The following is a 19,335-nucleotide window of genomic DNA, read 5'->3' on the forward strand; positions in this document are numbered from 1 at the left end:
TCTATATAGTGCACTGCTTTGGACCAGGGCCATAGTCACCCAAGACTAGAGCACGAGATGAGTGGCCAGTTCCCTTTGAATGACCCCACATGGGGTGGCGAGGCCAAGGTGGGGGGTCAGTGACCACCATAGAGTGAGTGACCACCATAGAGAATGATAAAGGCCAAAAGGAAATTTTAGAATGGGCAGCGCCATTGAGGGTGTCTACCATTTTAATGTAGTCGACTGGGTGGGACTTCCAACTTCATTGGCTGATCCCTCATGTCCAACCGGGTTCTCAGGAGGCAGTAGCTAATTGTGAAGAAGAAAATTGACTACTTTAAAATGGAGATAGCCTCAATGAAGCTGCCCTTGCCGTCACAGACTGACAAAAACATGAGTCCTCTATCTATCTCTATGGTCACCACTGAGCCTTGGGTATCCTCCATGTCTGGGGGATGTGTGAGGTATTGGGAGTAGGAGATGAGAGATCAAGGGGCTCCTGAGCTTCAGCTGCCGATGCCAGTAACCAGGCAGGGCCAACAGAGCAAATTCTAGCTCCTTCCTCTTGTCTATATCGGTCTCAAGAGGCTGGCCGTGGCACTAACCTACCCCCCACTCCCACTGCTGACAAGGGCCTCATAATGACGTGACAAGGGAAATACCTCCCTGCTTAAAACCTCTTCAGGTTTACAGCAACCAGGGTTGAGGTCAGTCAATTCCATTTCTATTCAGTCAATTCAGGAAACAGACATCTGAAATTAAAATTTTCTTCAATGCTTCTCTATGAGAAAACATTGGAATTGGAATTTACTTCCTGAATTGACTGAATTTAAATGGAATTTACCCCAAACCCTGACAGTATTACATCAGGTAGCGTAGCTAACACCTGGTGTCCCAAGATGGTTTCTGCCTGTTATGAGAGTACACAAGGGGAACAGCAGGTTGAATGGCTTGGTAGCCCTGCTTGTCTGTCCTTCAGCTGTGGAATTGTCCACTAAAGTGGAATGGGTTTAAAAATAAATGGTTGTAATTAAACACCAAAACTATAGCGAGGAACACCTGTTATTTTATTATTATGGGTGGAGGAGAAGCTGCAAATCAGCGCATACCTAAAATGGGGGCTTGTGGACTAGAGCCTCACAGACTTTTAATTATTGTTTATTTTATTCTGTGGACTGAGGTGGTTTTGTATGATTGTTGCTCAGGGGGAATTGACATATGTCTTGTGACATGCTTTGACACCTTTTTAAAGACCTGAAAATAATAAAAAATCTGTACCATCTGTTAGAAAGTTCATTACTAATATGTAATACCTTCTAAGAATCAAGTGGCTGGAAATAAATATCACATCGGCAGGCGCTAATCATCAATAAACATCTTATAAGTAGTAAACATGGATTATTTTAGATACATATTCATAAGCAGTGCTGACTCCTCCTTCCTCCTCCTTCCTGGCAGCCATACTGAAGACGTGAGATCAGTTGTCCAAAGGGGTGTGGTGATTTACTCTGCACCTATGTACCGTAAAGGGCAAGCGGGCTCCGTTCCTCTCCATTGCTGTACGCTGGGGTGACGCACGACTTGGGATCAAATTAAACCCCAAGGCCTTGGAGCCAAAAACTCTGAGAAGACTGAGGAGAGAGTGGAGCCTTCCCACAGTGGGAGAGAGGAAGCAGGGTCGTATTCATTAGGTACCAAATGGAATAAAAACATTTAAACATTTTCCATTGCATGCAATAATGAATATGATCCTGGCCTGGAGCCTCCTCAGTGTGCGAGAGAGGAAGCAGGAAACAGCAGGAGCACCTTTGAAGGTTACGAAGTCAACACGTTGCTTCTGTATTCAAATCCCAGGCAACGTTACGATACTCGACTCTTCTCCCAAAGTGTGTACTTGTACACTCTCGCTCAATGTGTTTAAAAGCAATGGACTGGTTCAAGGAAACTGGTGGAAACCTTTTCCAGCCATGCTTGAAGCAATCCAATGATGTTAAATGCATGATGAGAAGTGAACGTGTGCACACGGGATAAAGCGTAGAGAATCAGAACCCAGACCCAAAATGCTTTGCTAAAGCAGTGGGGGCGAATGTTTTTCCTATGAACGATAAGTCAGAATTATTTGAGTAAGATGAAGAAAGACAACAGGTGAGAATAACCCTATCACTGCCTGGATCTGAGGAATTATCCCCCCACCCCCCTCCATGAGTCAGCAACGCAGGTTTAATCTGAAGCTATAAAGACAGATCATTGAAGGACTGACTGCCGCTTAGCAAAGCCCACGTCCGCTCTATAAACGTTGCAACTTAACACCGACAGAATAAGTCACGTATCCATGTCATCCCAACCCAAAGAAAGAGTTAGTTTGTCATTCTCTGCAATCCCATAGATAAACAATCATTTCATTGACAGCAACTTGGCTGCTCTTTTGAGCACACTGTCTGTCAATTCACTGAGCTGTTTCTTGATGACACGCTGCTATTGACATCTTTATTCCTGAATAGAGACATACAGTAAGTGATCTGGTACAAGGCACACAGAATACCTACCTTGACATCTGTCAGAAAACAACACTTTTAATACTGAGTCACCATTACAACCAACAGTTGTAGCACGGATAATGCAGCTATCCTCAATAACGCTCTTATGTAGCACACTTTGCAAGGACAAAAAAAATCCTGAATTAATTCAGTTACATTCAGCTACATTCACAACAGCATAATGTATGTTGGTTACTTCAGGCAGGTAGTTTCGCCCGCAGAGACCTTAAAGGGTTAATCTGGGATAAAAATTACAACAAAGCCATTCATTTGCACCTTGTTTTGGTAAACAGCTGAGGGACAATAGAAGGTGGACAGGGTTTCAGACCACGAGTAGTGGGGTGAATGCTTAAAAGGAAGTCTGAGAGGGAAGTTCAGGGTCAGCTCTCTAGTTGTTTAGGGTTGTTGGTTGGGGGCTAGAATGCCTGTAGTCTCTTTCATCTGACTCAGGGTGCTGCGGAGATACAGCTCTCTGAGAAGAGACTAGAATGCCCAGGTCGCTGTTTCTCTCTCACTTCATCACCCCCCCCCCTCCTCTAGTATGCAGCTTGGGGGGCTTCTCCTTGAAATGGAAGGGTGTGACTTTCATAATACTGTACCTGGTGGGTGGTACGTGGTGGGCAGTGAGTGGTGGGCGCTGAGTGGTTGGTGGGTGGCTGAGTGGTGGGCTGTGGCTGGATGAGTGGTGGGTGGTGTGTGGTGGACGGTGGGTGGGTGGTAGCTGCTGGTGGGTAGTGAGTGGTGAGTAGTGGGTGGTGAACGGTGAGTGCTGGGTGCTGAGCGTAGTGCTGTATTGCTTTTGAACTCTGGTTCTGTTCTCCCCCTCTACCCCCATCCACCACCACCTCCTTCCAGGCCCCCCATCAACCCCCAACCCCCATCCCCAAGCCATGCAAGCGCTCCAAAAGGAATGTGGGTGTAAATGAGCCTAGGGGACAGATGGGACCTATTTATAGGGCCTTGCAGAGGTGTAAAGTTTCTTGGGATTTCTAAGAGAGGGGGCATGACTCCTTAAGGGGGATGAATGTCTCTCTGGCCCACTGTAGGGTTGGTGGGCTGGTGGCTCACTTTGACAGTCACTCATACTGGCCAGACAGGGATTAGACAGGGCCAAGCTAAACAAAGCACTGCTCTGTCCTTTGCCTGTGTCTGAGAGAGCAAGAGAGAGAGAGAGAGAGAGAGAGAGAGGGATGGGGACAGGGAAAGAAATAAAGAGATAAAGAGAAAGAGAAAGGTGGAGATAACAAGAGCGACAGCAAGAGAGAGAGAGAGAGAGAGAGAGGTTTACTGTTCATTTTTTATTGTTTATTTCACTTCTGTTTATTATTTATTTCACTTGCTTCGACAATGTAAACACATGTTTCCCATACCAATAAAGCCCCTTTTATTGAATTGAGAGAGAGACTGTTACACAGGGGGGGGGGGCAGGGGTAACCTGACACTAAGCTTAGGGATGGAGGGAGATCCTCCACCACCACAAGGGACTTTATTATCTTTCACTCCAAGAATGAACTGAATTCCTTTGGGTATAAAGGATGTCCTCGAGATGCTTCTCACTACGTTATCCTCCAGTCACCACACAGGGCTGGGTCCTAACTTGGCGTTGGCTCATGTACAAGTCTGACTTCATGTAAAACTCAGACTTAGTCTGGAATCCTGTGTTGTTTTTAGTGGGATTTACACACATATACTGTACAAGTCACAAGTTAGAAGAAAAGAGAGGCTCTCCATCCAATCAAATAATAGCCTCTACGTTTTTGGTTTTCTATAGCCTTAACACTCATGAATAACAAACAATGAAACAAAATCAAGAGTAGTATGTATCAGTTGCTAGAGACATTGATAAACTATAGCAACAAGTATGTAAGTCACACTGGATCTTTACAGGATGCTCAAAGAGGTGAAAATGGGTTCGCAATCAAAAATATGTAGCATAAAGCTTACTTCACTATTCAATGCTTTTATTTATTTATTACTGCGTCAGGGATATTTACAGAACGCTGGCTGCTTTTGCACTGGTCTCACCTGTTGTGGTGCAGCCAAACCAACCCTCACAGACAACATGCCTAATCTCTGTGCTGCCATCTAGTGCTGTGTATCAGTCCTGTATCACATGGTTTCAGTACATCAGAGAAGTAAAAGCTATGCACTGGCCTGCACCAGATCTTAACATTGTGGAAATGTGGAAAGTTCATAGAAAAGTACATGTTCTATGAAACTTATTGTGTGTTACACTGTAATACCTGTTGTTTTGTCTATTAGCATAAATGTCCTGTCTCTGAGTTGCTTGATTTAAGCCTAACCCAGCAGCAAAAAGGTCAATGAGGGAGGAAGATATGGAAAGAAGGGGTTAAAGAGCTTATTGTTGAGAAGAGAGCAGAACATACCAGAGGCTAATGACGCCTCTGTTCTCTTCTCGCTGGTGGGTCCCTGTTGCTGTTACTATTCTCAGAGAAGCACTGTCGCTGTACCCCCTGACTATATCACTTCTCTGCATCCCAAATGGCATACTTTAACCAGGGTTTTGACCAAATGTAGTGCACTACATAGGGAATAGGGTGCTATTTGGGATGTGGCCATTCTCTAGCAGCAGATGCAAGGCTAGCCGTAATGCCGCTCATAAGATGGAAAATTGCTTGGTGATTGAATGGAGAACATGAGAAGGCTGAGAACTGAAATGCATAGGGCCTTTATTTACTGTAGGATTGCTTCCCAAATGGTATCCTATTCCCTGCAGAGTGCACTACTTTTGACCAGGACCCATATATAGTGCTCTGGTCAAAAGTAGTGCACTATGTAGGGAATAAGATGCCATTTGGGGCGCAAGCTTGCTGTGATTAGCAACTCTTAGCAACGGACTGTGTTGATCAGTTGCCCTCCCTAATGAGGGTCCAGTGTCTTACTGGAGGCCCCTTCACAATGTCTGCAAGCCGAAGTTACAGATTTCAGACATCTGTCATGCTTTAGTGACTGTAAATAAACCAGGTTAGGTTTGATCCTCGTTGCCAGATTTACAAGCCAAATCAGCACAGTCTTGTCTGGTGTTGGAGAAATGATAGATGACAAGCTAGATTTATGAGTGTTTTGTGATGGTTTAGTATTGTTTCAAGATAGTAAAACATAGTGTTTATTCAACATCAAGTTTAATAAACAGAAAAACTTTTTTCTATGCATACTGTAGATATATCATTATTTAGTGCTGTATTCAATCTGCATGGTGAAAGCTTTACAGCGTGATGGACATTTAAAGGCTATGTTCCTGCTTTAAAGGAGATTCACTGTAAACACTGCATATGTTGGCTCAATCGGAAATGAATTGAAAATCTCTAATGTGGAATCTGTAACGCTTTACAGAGCCCGTGTAACGGATGTGAAACGGCTAGCTTAGTTAGCTGTGGTGCGCGCTAAATAGCGTTTCAATCGGTGACATCACTTGCTCTGAGACCTTGAAGTAGTGCTTTCCCTTGCTCTGCAAGGGCCGTGGCTTTTGAGGAGCGATGGGTAACGATGCTTCGTGGGTGACTGTAGTTGATGTGTGCAGAGGGTCCCTGGTTCGCGCCCGGGTATGGGCGAGGGGACGGTCTAAAGTTATACTGTTACATTGATGCTGTTGACCCGGATCACTGGTTGATGCGGAAAAGGAGGAGTTCAAAAGGGGGGTGAGTGTAACGGATGTGAAACGGCGAGCTTAGTTAGCTGATCATTAGTTATTTTGTCTTCTCTGTACAGTACATTGTGCTCCTCCCCTCTCTCTTTCTCTCAGACTGATCATTAGTTATTTTGTCTTCTCTGAACAGTACATTGTGCTCCTCCTCTCTCTCTCTCTCTCTCTCTCAGACTGATCATTAGTTATTTTGTCTTCTCTGTACAGTACATTGTGCTCCTCCCCTCTCTCTCTCTCAGACTGACCATTAGTTATGTTGTCTTCTCTGTACAGTACATTGTGCTCCTCCCCTCTCTCTCTCAGACTGATCATTAGTTATTTTGTCTTCTCTGTACAGTACATTGTGCTCCTCCCCTCTCTCTCTCTCTCAGACTGATCATTAGTTATTTTGTCTTCTCTGAAAATGCCCACTGGAGGACACTAATGCCTCGGAGTAACTCTCCTGCTTCCCAAATGGCACCCTATTCCCTTTATTGTGCACTACTTGGCCCTCGTGAAAAGTAGTGGACTTTGTAAGAAATAGGGTGCCATGTGGGACTGAATGCATGTGAACTTAGATACAAGGGGGAAACTGACCTGTGTGTAGTGGAAACCTACTAGAGCAGGGGTTCTTCAACTTTTTCAGCCTGCGACCTAAATTAGATATGATGTGTTTTCCTGCAATATAAAAAAATAGCAAATAACAATGAATATGAATATATAATAATATAAAAAGCTATTCATGTTTATTTACCCCCATTAAAAACAATCTTACAGTGCATTTGGAAAGTATTTAGACTCCTTTATATTTTCCACATTTGTTACATTACAGCCTTATTCTAAATGGATTACATAGTTTTTCCCCCTCATCAATACCCCATAATGACAAAGCAAAAATAGTTTTTTAGAAATGTAAAAAAACAACAAGATTTACATAAGCATTCAGACCCTTTACTCAGTACTTTGTTGAAGCACCTTTGGCAGCGATTACAGCCTTGAGTCTTCTTGGGTATGACGCTACAAGCTTGGCACACCTGTATTTGGGGAGTTTCTCCCATTCTTCTCTGCAGATCCTCCAAAGCTCTGTCAGGGTGGATGGGGAGCGTCGCTGCACAGCTATTTTCAGGTTTCTCTAGAGATGTTCGATCTGGTTCAAGTCCAGGCTCTGGCTGGGCCATTCAAGGACATTCAGAGACTTATCCCGAAGCTGCTCCTGCTTTGTCTTGGCTATGTGCTTAGGGTTGTTGTCTTGTTGGAAGGTGAACCTTCGTCTCAGTCTGAGGTCCTGAGCGATCTTGAGCAGGTTTTCATCAAGGATCTCTCTGTACTTTGCTCTCTTCATCTTTGCCTCGAACCTGACTAGTCTCCCAGTCCCTGCCGCTGAAAAACATCCCCACAGTATGATGCTGCCACCACCATGCATCACTGTAGGGATGGTGCCAGGTTTCCTCCAGACTTGACACTTGGCATTCAATCTTGTTTCTCATGGTCTGAGAATCCTTTAGGTGCCTTTTGGCAAACTCCAAGTGGGCTGTCATGTGCTTTTTACTGAGGAGTGTCTTCTGTCTGGCCACTCTAACATAAAGGCCTGATTGGTGGAGTGCTGCAGAGATGATTGTCCTTCTGGAAGGTTCTCCCATCTCCACAGAGAAATTCTGAAGCTCTGTCAGTGTGACCATCGGGTTCTTGGTAAACTCCCTGACCAAAACCCTTCTCCACTGGGGCGGCAGGTAGCCTGGCGGGTAGGAACGCTGGGCAAGTAAATGAAAGGTTGCTGGATTAACTCCCAGAGCTGATGAAGTTCCCCAGGCACCGATGATGTGGATATCGATTAAGGCAGCCCCCCCGCACCTCTCTGATTCAGTGGGGTTGTGTTAAATACGTTAGACACATTTCAGTTGAACGCATTCAGTTTTACAACTGACTAGATATCCCCGTCCCGATTGCTCAGTTTGGCCGGGTGGCTAGCTCTAGGATAAGTCTTTGTGTTCCAAACTTTGTGGTTCCAAACCATTTAAGAATGATGGAGGTCAATGTGTTCTTGGGGACCTTCAATGCTGCAGACATTTTTCAGTACCATTCCTCAGATCTGTGCTGCGACACAATCCTGTCTTGGAGCTCTACTGTTACGTTCGTTGATGGATGAATTAGACCAAGGTGCAGCGTGGTAGGCAAACATCTTACTTTTATTTAAAATGAACACCAAAAGAAATACAAAATACAAAACGAACATAAAGTTCTGCAGGCTATACAGCAACTAACAAAATCAAGATCCCACAAACTAGGAAAAAAGGCTGCCTAAGTATGATCCCCAATCAGAGACAACGATAGACAGCTGCGATAGACAGAACCATACCCGGCCAACAAAGAAATAGAAAAATTAGAATGCCCACCCAAATCACATCCCGACCTAACCAAATAGAGAAATAAAAAGGCTCTCTAAGGTCAGGGCGTGACAGTACCCCCCCACCAAAGGTGCGGACTCCGGCCGCAAAACCTGAACCATGGGGGAGGGTCCGGGTGGGAATCTAGCCTCGGTGGCGGCACCGGTTCGGGACGTAGACCCCGCTCCGCTCGCTGATCCCGCCGCTTCCGTGGAACCGGACCGTGGGTAGTCGCTGGAGGCTCCGGACCGTGGATCGTTTCCGGGGGAACCGGACGGTAGATAGTCGCCGGGGACTCCGGACCGTAGATCATCACCGGAACAACAAGACCGTGGATCGTCGCCAGAGGAACCGGACCGTGGATTGTCGCTGGAGGCTCCGGACCGTGGATCGTTTCCGGGGGAACCGGACGGTAGATAGTCGCCGGGGACTCCGGACCGCAGATCATCACCGGAACAACAAGACCGTGGATCGTCGCCAGAGGAACCGGACCGTGGATTGTCGCTGGAGGCTCCGGACCGTGGACCGCCACCGGAGGCTCCGGACCGTAGATCATCGCGGGGGACTCCAGACCGTAGATCGTCGTCGGGAACTCCGGACCATAGATCGTTGCCGGAGACTCCGGACCTTGGATCATCACTGGAGGCTCCAGGCCATGGATCATCACTGGAGGCTCCGGGCCATGGATCATCACTGGAGGCTCCGGGCCATGGATCATCACTGGAGGCTCCGGGCCATGGATCATCACTGGAGGATACGGCCATGGATCATCACTGGAGGCTCCGGGCCATGGATCATCACTGGAGGCTCCGGGCCATGGATCATCACTGGAGGCTCCGGGCCATGGATCATCATTGGAGGTTTGTGCCATGGCTCATCACTGCAGGTTCCGGACCATGGATCATCACTGGAGGCTTCGGGCCATGAATCATCACTGGAGGCTTTGTGCGTGGAGCAGGCACAGGACGTACCAGGCTGGAGACACGCACTGGAGGCCGGGTGCATGGAGCTGGCACAGGATATACTGGACCGTGGAGGCGCACTGGCGAAACAGTGCGTAGAGCCGGCGCAGGATATCCTGGCCTGAGGAGGCGTACTGGAGACCAGGAGCGCTGAGCTGGCACAACCCTTCCTGCTCACTTTCGTACGACAAGTGCGAGGACCTGGCACAGAATGCACCGGGTTGTGGATGCGCACTGGAGACACATTGCGTATCTCTGCAAAACATGGTGCCTGACTGGTCCCACGCTCCTCACAGCGACTGTCTTGCTCCAGACACCAAACCATCCACTAAACCTCATCACTCCCCTCAACTATCTCACAATACTCCTCACTCAGTCTATCCCAATACTCCTCTTCGCTCTCAAACTCGCCCCTCTACTTCGCCGACCAACCTGTGTGCCCTCCCCAATTTTTTTGTAGATGTCCTAACCGACTTTCTAAAACTATAGTTTGTTTAACAAGAAATTTGTGGAGTGGTTGAAAATTGAGTTTTAATGACTCCAACCTATGTGTATGTAAACTTCCGACTTCAACTGTATACTGTATTTTTAAATAAACCAAATGATTGAACAAGTTAGACAACAAAAAGTTACCACAGAAAAGTATTTCGTAGGGCCTGTGACAATGTGTGTCTTCCTTATTTTAGAATGAGATAACATATGGGATGTGTTAGTAATAATGTTTTAAGCTTATATACACACACACAAATAACTGATTGTATCTTAATTCCGCAGGGATCAGGCGGCACATGCAATGTAAGATTTGCAGTTTTGCTGCATTCAAACAAACAGAACTTTTGAAGCACTATAGACAGAGGCATGGACGTAATCGAACACTGCCCTGCTTCCACCCAGACTGCATCTGTTCCTCCAAAACATGGGGTTCCCTCTTAGGGCTGAAATCCCATTAACGGGATGATTTTACAAAAGCCAGTGAAGTGCAGGGCGCAAATTCAAAACAACAGAAATCTCATAATTAAAATTCCTCAAACATACATGTATCTTATACCATTTTAAAGATAATCTTGTTGTTAATCCCACCACAGTGTCCGATTTCAAATATGCTTTACAGCAAAAGCACCACAAACGATTATGTTAGGTCACCACCAAGCCACAAAAAACACAGCCATTTTTCCGGCCAAAGATTTTCCAGCCAGAGTCACAAAAAGCACAAATAGAGATACAATTAATCACTAACCTTTGATGATCTTCATCAGATGACACTCATAGGACTTGTTACACATGTTACACAATACATGTAAGTTTTGTTTGATAAAGTTCATATTTATATCAAAATCTGAGTTTACTTTGGAGCATTACATTCACTAGTTCCAAAACATCCAGTGATTTTGCATAGCCACTTCGATTCAACAGAAATACTCATCATAAATGTAGATGATAATACAAGTCATACACATGGAATTATAGATATACCTCTCCTTAATGCAACCAGTGTGTCAGATTTCAAAACAACTTTACGGAAAAAGCAAACCATGCAATAATCTGAGACGTCGCTCAGAAAAATATAAAAATTAGCCTCCATGTTGGAGTAAACAGAAACCAGACATTACATGATAAATATTCCCATACCTTTGATGATCTTCATCAGAATGCACTCCCAGGAATCCCAGGTCCACAATAAATGTTTGTTTTGTTCGATAATGTCCGTTATTGTCACGACTTCTGCCGAAGTTGGCTCCCCTGCCTGTTCGGGCAGTGCTCGGCGGTCGTCGTCACCGGCCTACTAGCCGCCACCGATCCCTTTTCCCTTTTCTGTTTGTTTTGTCTTATTAGTTGCACCTGTGTCCTATTATGTTTTCCTGATGGGCGTCCTTATTTAAGGCTAGCAAACCCGCCCTTGTTTTGTGCGGGATTATTCTAGTGTTACGTGTTGAGTTGTTGGGTGTGTTCTTGCTACGGACTGGGTACCCTGTGTTTTGGTTTGGTCGGTATTTTCGCGCCCTGTGTTTGGGCATTGTATGTTGGTGCCACATTAAAGTGCACTTCTCCCTTGGAACTCTCTGCTCTCTGCGCCTGATTCCTACCTCACACACATAGTCCCACGTGACAGTTATTTATGTCCAAATACCTCCTTTTGTTTGGTATACATATCCAAACACTCGTTCTGGTCGAGCGTTACTTCGGACAAAAACTTCAAAAAGTTATATAACAGGTCGAAGAACCATTTCAAACTAAGTACAGAATCAATCATTAGGATGTTTTTATCATGAATCTTCAATAAAATTCCAACCGGAGAATTCCTTTGTGTCTTGAGGAGCAATGGAACGCAGGTCGATATCATGTGGAATGCGCATGACCAGGAAATGGCTGACTGCCAGACACATGGCTCATTCTGCTCTTATTCAGTCCCACAACACAGTAGAAGCCTCATTCAAATTTCTACAGATGGTTGACATCTAATGGAAGCCCTAGGAAGTGCATCTTCATTCATATCTCAATGGGATTTCAATTGGAACTGTGTTGAAAATCTACCAACCTCAGATTTCTCACTTCCTGTTTGGATTTCTTCTCAGGTTTCTGCCTGCCATATGAGTTATGTTATACTTATAGACATCATCCAAACAGTTTTAGAAACGTCAGATTGTTTTCTATCCAATACTACTAATAATATGCATATATTAGCAACTGAGACTGAGGAGCAGGCCGTTTACTCTGGGCACCTTATTCATCCAAGCTACTCAATACTGCCCCCCAGCCATAAGAAGGACATTTGTCGAGGCAATCATGCATCATGCAAGAAAAGAGGTATTTTCTTTTAAATGTGAAATTTGCAGAGCTTGCCGTTTCTCAACAGAAAAAATATTTATTTGAACACCTTGGAAGCCATCTAAAGAACACAAAACTGTCCTCTGCGTATTTGACAAGTGCAGATTTAGAACACATGTATATGGTACCTTTGCATCTCAAAGGAGTCGAAAAACACAAACCGCATTCTCTGGGCAACTTTAGAACTGGAGTCGTACAAAAACATATTGACCATTCAAATACACAAGTCCATGAAGAGGAGGAAACTTTAAAAGAAACAAAATTACAAAATGAAATTGAGCAAAACAATTGGTCACCTTTTGCTCAAATTGGAAAGTATTTACAATGTGTCAAACAAGTGGATCAATGAGGTAGTAGAGGAACTGCAGTTCATATCGTACTCTGTGTCAGGTCCAGTCATAAAATACATGATTAATTCCTGTTTAAGGAAACATTACATAATCTCAGATTTGGTTCAAGATGTCTGTGAGACAAATCCCATGAGCACAGTTTTAGGGCCGGATGGAGCCCTCGCCACACCGTACAAGAGGAAGCAGTTTTTTAAGAAAATCTTTTCTGTGGTGGAGCCGGTAGAATATACACTTTTCTGTGGTGCAGTCACTGTTACAAGTACTGAGTAACAAGGACATTCAGGAGAAAGCTTTAGAAAGTAGGTCTACGAGTTTTTTTATTTTTATGATGGCACACATTTCAAAGAAAATTACTGTTTATCAGGAGAGGAATTAACCCTATCTTTACTTCTCTATGTTGAACTAAAATACCTGTCGATGAACCATCAATGGAAATTCTTATGGACCTCAAAGATATTGTTGAACTTGTGGTTTCGCCAATTCACACAGAAGAATCAATTTGGTACCTTGACAGGCAGAGGCAGAGATTCTTAGAGGTTTTTCCTCAGGATAGTCTTATCCAGAAACATCATTTCATTGAACACTACCCACAGCTGATGAAGGCATTTGGACCCCTAGTAGCTTTTTGGACTACGCGCTTTGAAGTTAAACACATTTTTTTAAGCGGATAGCTCGACAGACCAACAGGTTTCGAAACATTTCTGCTGTCTCTTGCAGTGAAGCATCAACTAATTGCTTGCGTACCATCTGCATGGCACCAATCTTGTCAAGCCTGCCCTATCTGCCACAAAGCTGCCCACTGTTGCTTTGGAAGTGTTAAAGGATGACATAAAGGAAACAATAAAATGTTATTTTCCAGATGAGACTTTTGTTCGGATGTCAAGCACACTTTCCTGCAATGATACCAGCTACTCGGTTGAAATGATCCTAACCTACGGATCCACTGGAGGTCTACCAGACTTTGTTGAAATACTTCTAATGATCATTGTTCATGGTGAACTTGCTTTTATTGCCAAGTGTCAGAATGCTTGGTATAATGAGCACCTTAGGGGGTTTGAGCTGGAATCCACACAGAAGGTTAAGGTCTTTGAGCAAAAGGATTTGGCAGACATCTCCCCACTAACAGCATATGCTGTTGGCCAAAAGCGCATGGTAACTCTGAAGCACCATTTTTGCCTGCAATATTAGGTAACAATCTTTTACAAAGGAATAGTTTGAAATGTTTGAGCCCACTCAGGTACAAAATACAACTGAATGAAAATAGTCAATGTAGGTAAAACATGTATATTGATTTAAATATTTTGTGTTGTCTTGACCTAATAATCTAATCTATAATGAAATATGCATTGGGTTTCCCAATAGCATTCTGGCTCTCAGATCATCTTTTGTCCCTATCTGTTCAGAATTCTCTCTCTCTCTCTCTCTCTCTCTCTCTCTCTCTCTCTCTCTCTCTCTCTCTCTGATTAAGGAAGAGTTGAGTTCAGAAGAATTACAAATGTTGCTCTTGAGTCCACCTTTATGCAGAAGCTGGATGAATATACACCAAAACTATTGGACTTGTTTAAGTCAAAAGGAGGAGCTGTAACGGCGAACATGCAGAAAATCCTTGAAGTTCTGTGCAGGGTATACACAGTAACACCTTCACAATAGTATATAGGTTATACTGTATGTATTTATTTAACGGTATTAATTGCAATTATTTGTATAACATCATATTACAGTGCAACACCATCCAGGAAAGAAGAGACAGTGTGATCCGTGGCTTGATCATAAACCTCGGCGAGAGGGTTGAAGACCTGATCACAGAATACAAGGTAAAGGGTTTTATTTCTGCATCCTTATTTATCTTTAAATGAGGTATCTTTGCTCTCTCTCCTCTCAAGTAGCACAGTTAAGCTAGTAGCCTAGTCTGTTATTTCTTTTCTTTTTTCACTCAGGATGCTGACGACACCATGATCCGAGAGGACCTCGTTCAGCATGTGATGAAGGTGTTCACTGTGAAGGATCTGCCCCAGAATATAGAGCATGGGATCTGCACCAGAATATAGAGAATGGAATCTGCATTGAAGGAGCAGAGGTCCTGGCTGGTATTCCCAGTGTTACAGTCATGTACGTTGCTTATGGGCCTCATCTATGCCTTAAATCTAAGGTACTAAATCTAAGAACTAAAATATACCTTTGAGGTGGTCCAAAAAGTACTCTTGGAACTTGATGATCTCAGGACCTCCCCACGGGTCCAAGATATCTATGAGAACTCTCAAAGGGCCACTCACAAACTGTGGTCTAAACCCTACTCAGTAAGCTGAAAAGCTAGTTGCTAGGTGGTATAGGAGCTACAGTTTACATTATGCTCTTTGTTAGGTGAAGTCCTAAGAGACATTGTCAATTCCTGTTTAAAAAAACAGCTTTGTTTTAAAACTTACTCCACATGCACTAGTGGATATCTGAGATGAATTGTCAGGTGCAAGCTATCTGGATGCAACTTTACCTAAGGAAGCAAGGTGGAGTTATACCCAGAATGCTTATACCTGTTAGCACTGTTGTTTCTTTTTGCATATTCCCTTGTATAGAAATAATATTGTTTTGTAAATTATCCCATGTATATGGAGGTAACTATTTACATCAGCTTTTTAAGTATAGTTGTGAGTATATATTTGACTAGTAGGAACCCAATTTAAATACATTTTACTAACCTGAGTACCATAAGTAACTGAGCAAAAAACATTTGTTGATAAAACATAGAATATAATTTATGATACTGAGTAAATTCAGCAAATTAAACGTACAATATTTATTCTGTAACGGATTACATGAAGTATATCAAACTTATAACATTAGTTCTGGGACTTGAAGGATCTAAGCAGGACAACAAAAAACAACAACTTCTGAACCTGATAAAATGAAGTTGAATGAAAGGAACCTTTGAGGTCCAGTTAGTTGATTGCACTTCATATATTAGAGTTTGTAATATCCTCCTTGTTGGATATACTTAAAAAGCTGATGCAAATAGTTACCTACATTTTTAAAGTAAAAGGGACTCAATATTTTTTACAGTGTAGTAGGAATAAAACTAGATGAGGAACAGCCAAACTCAGCTAACACAGTGAGGTTTCTGAAGACAGTTTACTGTCAAAAGTCATACACCACGGCAAGACTTAGCACAGAAACAAGACACAAGGTAGTTATACTGCATCAGCAAGGTCTCTCCCAGGCAGAAACTTCAAGGCAGACAGGGGTTTCCAGATGTCCAAGCTCTTTTGAAGAAGCACAAAGAAACGGGCAACGTTGAGGACCGTAGACGCGCTGGTCGGCCAAGGAAACTTACTGCAGCAGATGAAAGTTGCATAAAGCTTACTTCCCTTTGCAATCGGAAGATGTCCAGCAGTGCCAGAATTGACAGAAAACATTGGGCCCCTTGTACACCCATCTACTGTCCGGAGAAGTCTGGTCAGAAGTGGCCTTCATGGAAGACTTGAGGCCAAAAAAACATACCTCCAATGTGGAAACAAGGCTAAGCGGCTCAACTATGCACGAAAACATAGAAACTGGGGTGCAGAAAAATGTCAGCAGGTGATCTGGACTGATGAGTCAAAATTTGAAATATTTGGCTGTAGCAGAAGGCAGTTTGTTCGCCGAAGGCCTGGAGTGCGGTACACAATAGAGTGTCTGCAGGCAACAGTGAAGCATGGTGAAGGTTCCTTGCAAGTTTGGGGCTGCATTTCTCTAAATGGAGTTGGGGATTTGGTCGGAATTAATGGTCTCCTCAATGTACAGGCAGATACTTATCCATCATGCAATACCATCAGGGAGGCATTTGATTAGCCCAAAATGTATTCTGCAGCATGACAACAACCCCTGGAAGTGAAGGTATGGCCCCCACAGAGCCCTGATCTCAACATCATCAAGTCTGCCTGGGATTACAAGGAGAGAAGCACCTGAGGCTGCCTAAAGCCACAGAAGAGCTGTGGTTAGTTCTCCAAGATGTTTAGGCCAACCTACCTGCCGAGTTCCTTCAAAAGCTGTGTGCAAGTATACCTAGAATAATTGATGCTGTTTTGAAGGCAAAGGGTGGTCACACCAAATATTGATTTGATGTAGATTTTACTTCTGTTCACTCACTTTGCATTTTGTAATTTGATAAATATAATCTATTAACATGTCTATTTTTGAAAGCATTCTTACTTTACAGCATTTGTTCACACCTGCCTAAAACTCTTGCACTGTACTGCATACCTAAATGCTAATAAAATACAAATTAAATGTACATGAAATGCATTAAATATAACATTTGTAAAATATGTTTGTGAAGTACGATTTAAGTATATTTAAATATATATTTTTTCCCCTGTTTGGGACTAACGAGTATTGCGATACTGGTATCATCCCGGTCCTACTATGAGGTCGAAATAACACTCTGAAATTGTTAAAATTATGATAATGCACTTTTTGTGTAAGAGCTGTTCGACAATAATGCCTAGAATTTCAGCCTGTTCAGGTGGGATGGAACTTTTGGCCCACATAATGATGTCACAGCGTGATCCGATTACAATAGACCATATTTACAATGTGTAGGAATACTGGATTGATGGAGGTAGATATATATAGGACTAAGGTGGCTAGGCAACAGGATATACTGTAAGATAAAGTAGCAGCAGCGCTTGTACTGTATGTGAGAGTGTGTGCGTGTGTGGAGAGTCAGTAGAAATGTATAATGCATTTGAAGGGCCCTGTGCATTTGCATTTGTAAGGCCCTTTGCAAAGTTATAGGTCAACAAAAAAAATTTAAGGTCAATAAATATACAAGGTCAACTCAGATAGTCCGTATAGCAATTTTATCAGTCTTATTGCTTGGGGATTGAAGCTGTTCAAGAGCCTGTTTGGTGTCAGACTTGATGCACCGTTACCGCTTGCCGTGTTGAAACAGAGACAATAGTCTGTGGCTTGGGTGGTTAGAGTTTTTTAAATCATTTTACGGGCCTTCCTTCCAGTATGATATACTGTAGATGTCCTGGATGGCAGTGAGCTCAGCCCCAGCGATGTACTGGGCTGTCCCCACTACCCTCTGTAGTGCCATGCGATCGAGTGCAGCAGCCAGTCAAGACACTCTCAATGGTACAGCTGTAGAACCTTTTGAGGATCTGAGGGCCCATACCAAACTTTTCCAACCTCCTGAGAGGGTTCACGACTGTGTGCGTGTGTTTGGAACATTTTAAGTCTCTAATGATTTGGAAATCTAGGACCTTGAAGCTCTTGACCTGCACCTCTGCAGCCCTGTCGATGTGGCTGGGGGCGTGCTCGCCCCCCCACCCCCCAGTTTTCTGAAGTCCACGATCAGCCCCTTGGTCTTACTGATGTTGAGGGAGAGGTTGTTGCTCTGGCACCACATTGCCAGGTCACTGACCTCCACCCTGTAGGCTGACTCATCATCACCGGTGATCAGGCCTACCACCGTCATGTCGTCAGCAAAATGTATAATTGTGTTGGAGTCGTGCCTGGCCATGCAGACGTAGGTTAACAGCGAGTACAGGAGGGGACTAAGCACAAACCTGTGGGGCCCCTGTGTTGAGGGTCAGCATGACGGAAGTCCAGCATCCAGTTGCAGAGGGAAGTGTTCAGACCCAGTCCTAAGCTTGGTGACGAGCTTGGAGGGGACAATTGTATTGAAGACTGAGCTGTATTCAATGAACAGTATTCTCAGATAAACTCAGCAAAAAAAGAAATGCCCTTTCACTGTCAACTACATTTATTTTCAGAAAACTTAACGTGTGTAACTATTTGAATGAACATAACAAGATTCAACAACTGAGACATAAACTGAACAAGTACCACAGACATGTGACTAACAGAAATGGAATAATGTGTCCTTGAACAAAATCAAAAGTAACACTCAGTATCTGGTGTGGCCACCAGCCGCATTAAGTACTGCAGAGCATCTCTTCCTCATGGACTGCACCAGATTTGCCAGTTCTTGCTGTGAGATGTTACCCCACTCTTCCACCAAAGCACTTGCAAGTTTTTTACATTCCTGTCTTGCAGGAAATCACGCACAGAACGAGCAGTGTGGCTGGTGGCATTGTCATGCTGGATGGTCATGTCAGGATGAGCCTGCAGGAACAGTACACCATGAGGGAGGAGGATGTCTTCCCTGTAACGCACAGCCATGAGATTGCCTGCAATGACAACAAGCTCAGTCCGATGATGCTGTGACACACCGCCCCAGACCATGATGGACCCTCCAGCTCCAAATTTATCCTGCTCCAGAGTACAGTGGAGTGGGTCTAGGCCACCACTGGGGCAAAAGTGTGACACCAAGGTCAAGGGTCATGTGTCCTCCGAAACACGATCCGGCCATGCCGCACTGCTTCTTGACACACTGCTAGTTTAACCCAGAAGCCAGCCGCACCAATGTGTCAGAGGAAACACCGTATAGCTGGCGACCGAAGTCAGAGTGCATGGGCCCAGCTGCCACAAGGAGTCGCTAGAGCATGATGGGACAAGGACATCCCAGCCGGCCAAACCCTTGCATAACCCGGACGACGCTGGGCCAATTGTGCACTGCCTCATGGGTCTCCTGGTTACGGCCGGCTGCGACACATCTGGGATCAAATCAGGATCTGTAGTGACGCCTCTAGCACTGCAATGCAATGCCTT

The 19,335-nt window shown here is 44.1% G+C and overlaps 1 pseudogene; it reads right to left on the reverse strand.

The window, feature by feature from the left end:
• Positions 1-400: 400 nt before the first annotated feature.
• LOC149972858 (uncharacterized) lies at positions 401-9,478 on the reverse strand (annotated as a pseudogene).
• Positions 9,479-19,335: the final 9,857 nt, after the last annotated feature.

The sequence above is a fragment of the Oncorhynchus mykiss genome, chromosome 22 (genome assembly GCF_057628025.1).
Source record: "Oncorhynchus mykiss isolate SJ-2025 chromosome 22, ASM5762802v1, whole genome shotgun sequence".
NCBI lineage: Eukaryota > Metazoa > Chordata > Actinopteri > Salmoniformes > Salmonidae > Oncorhynchus > Oncorhynchus mykiss.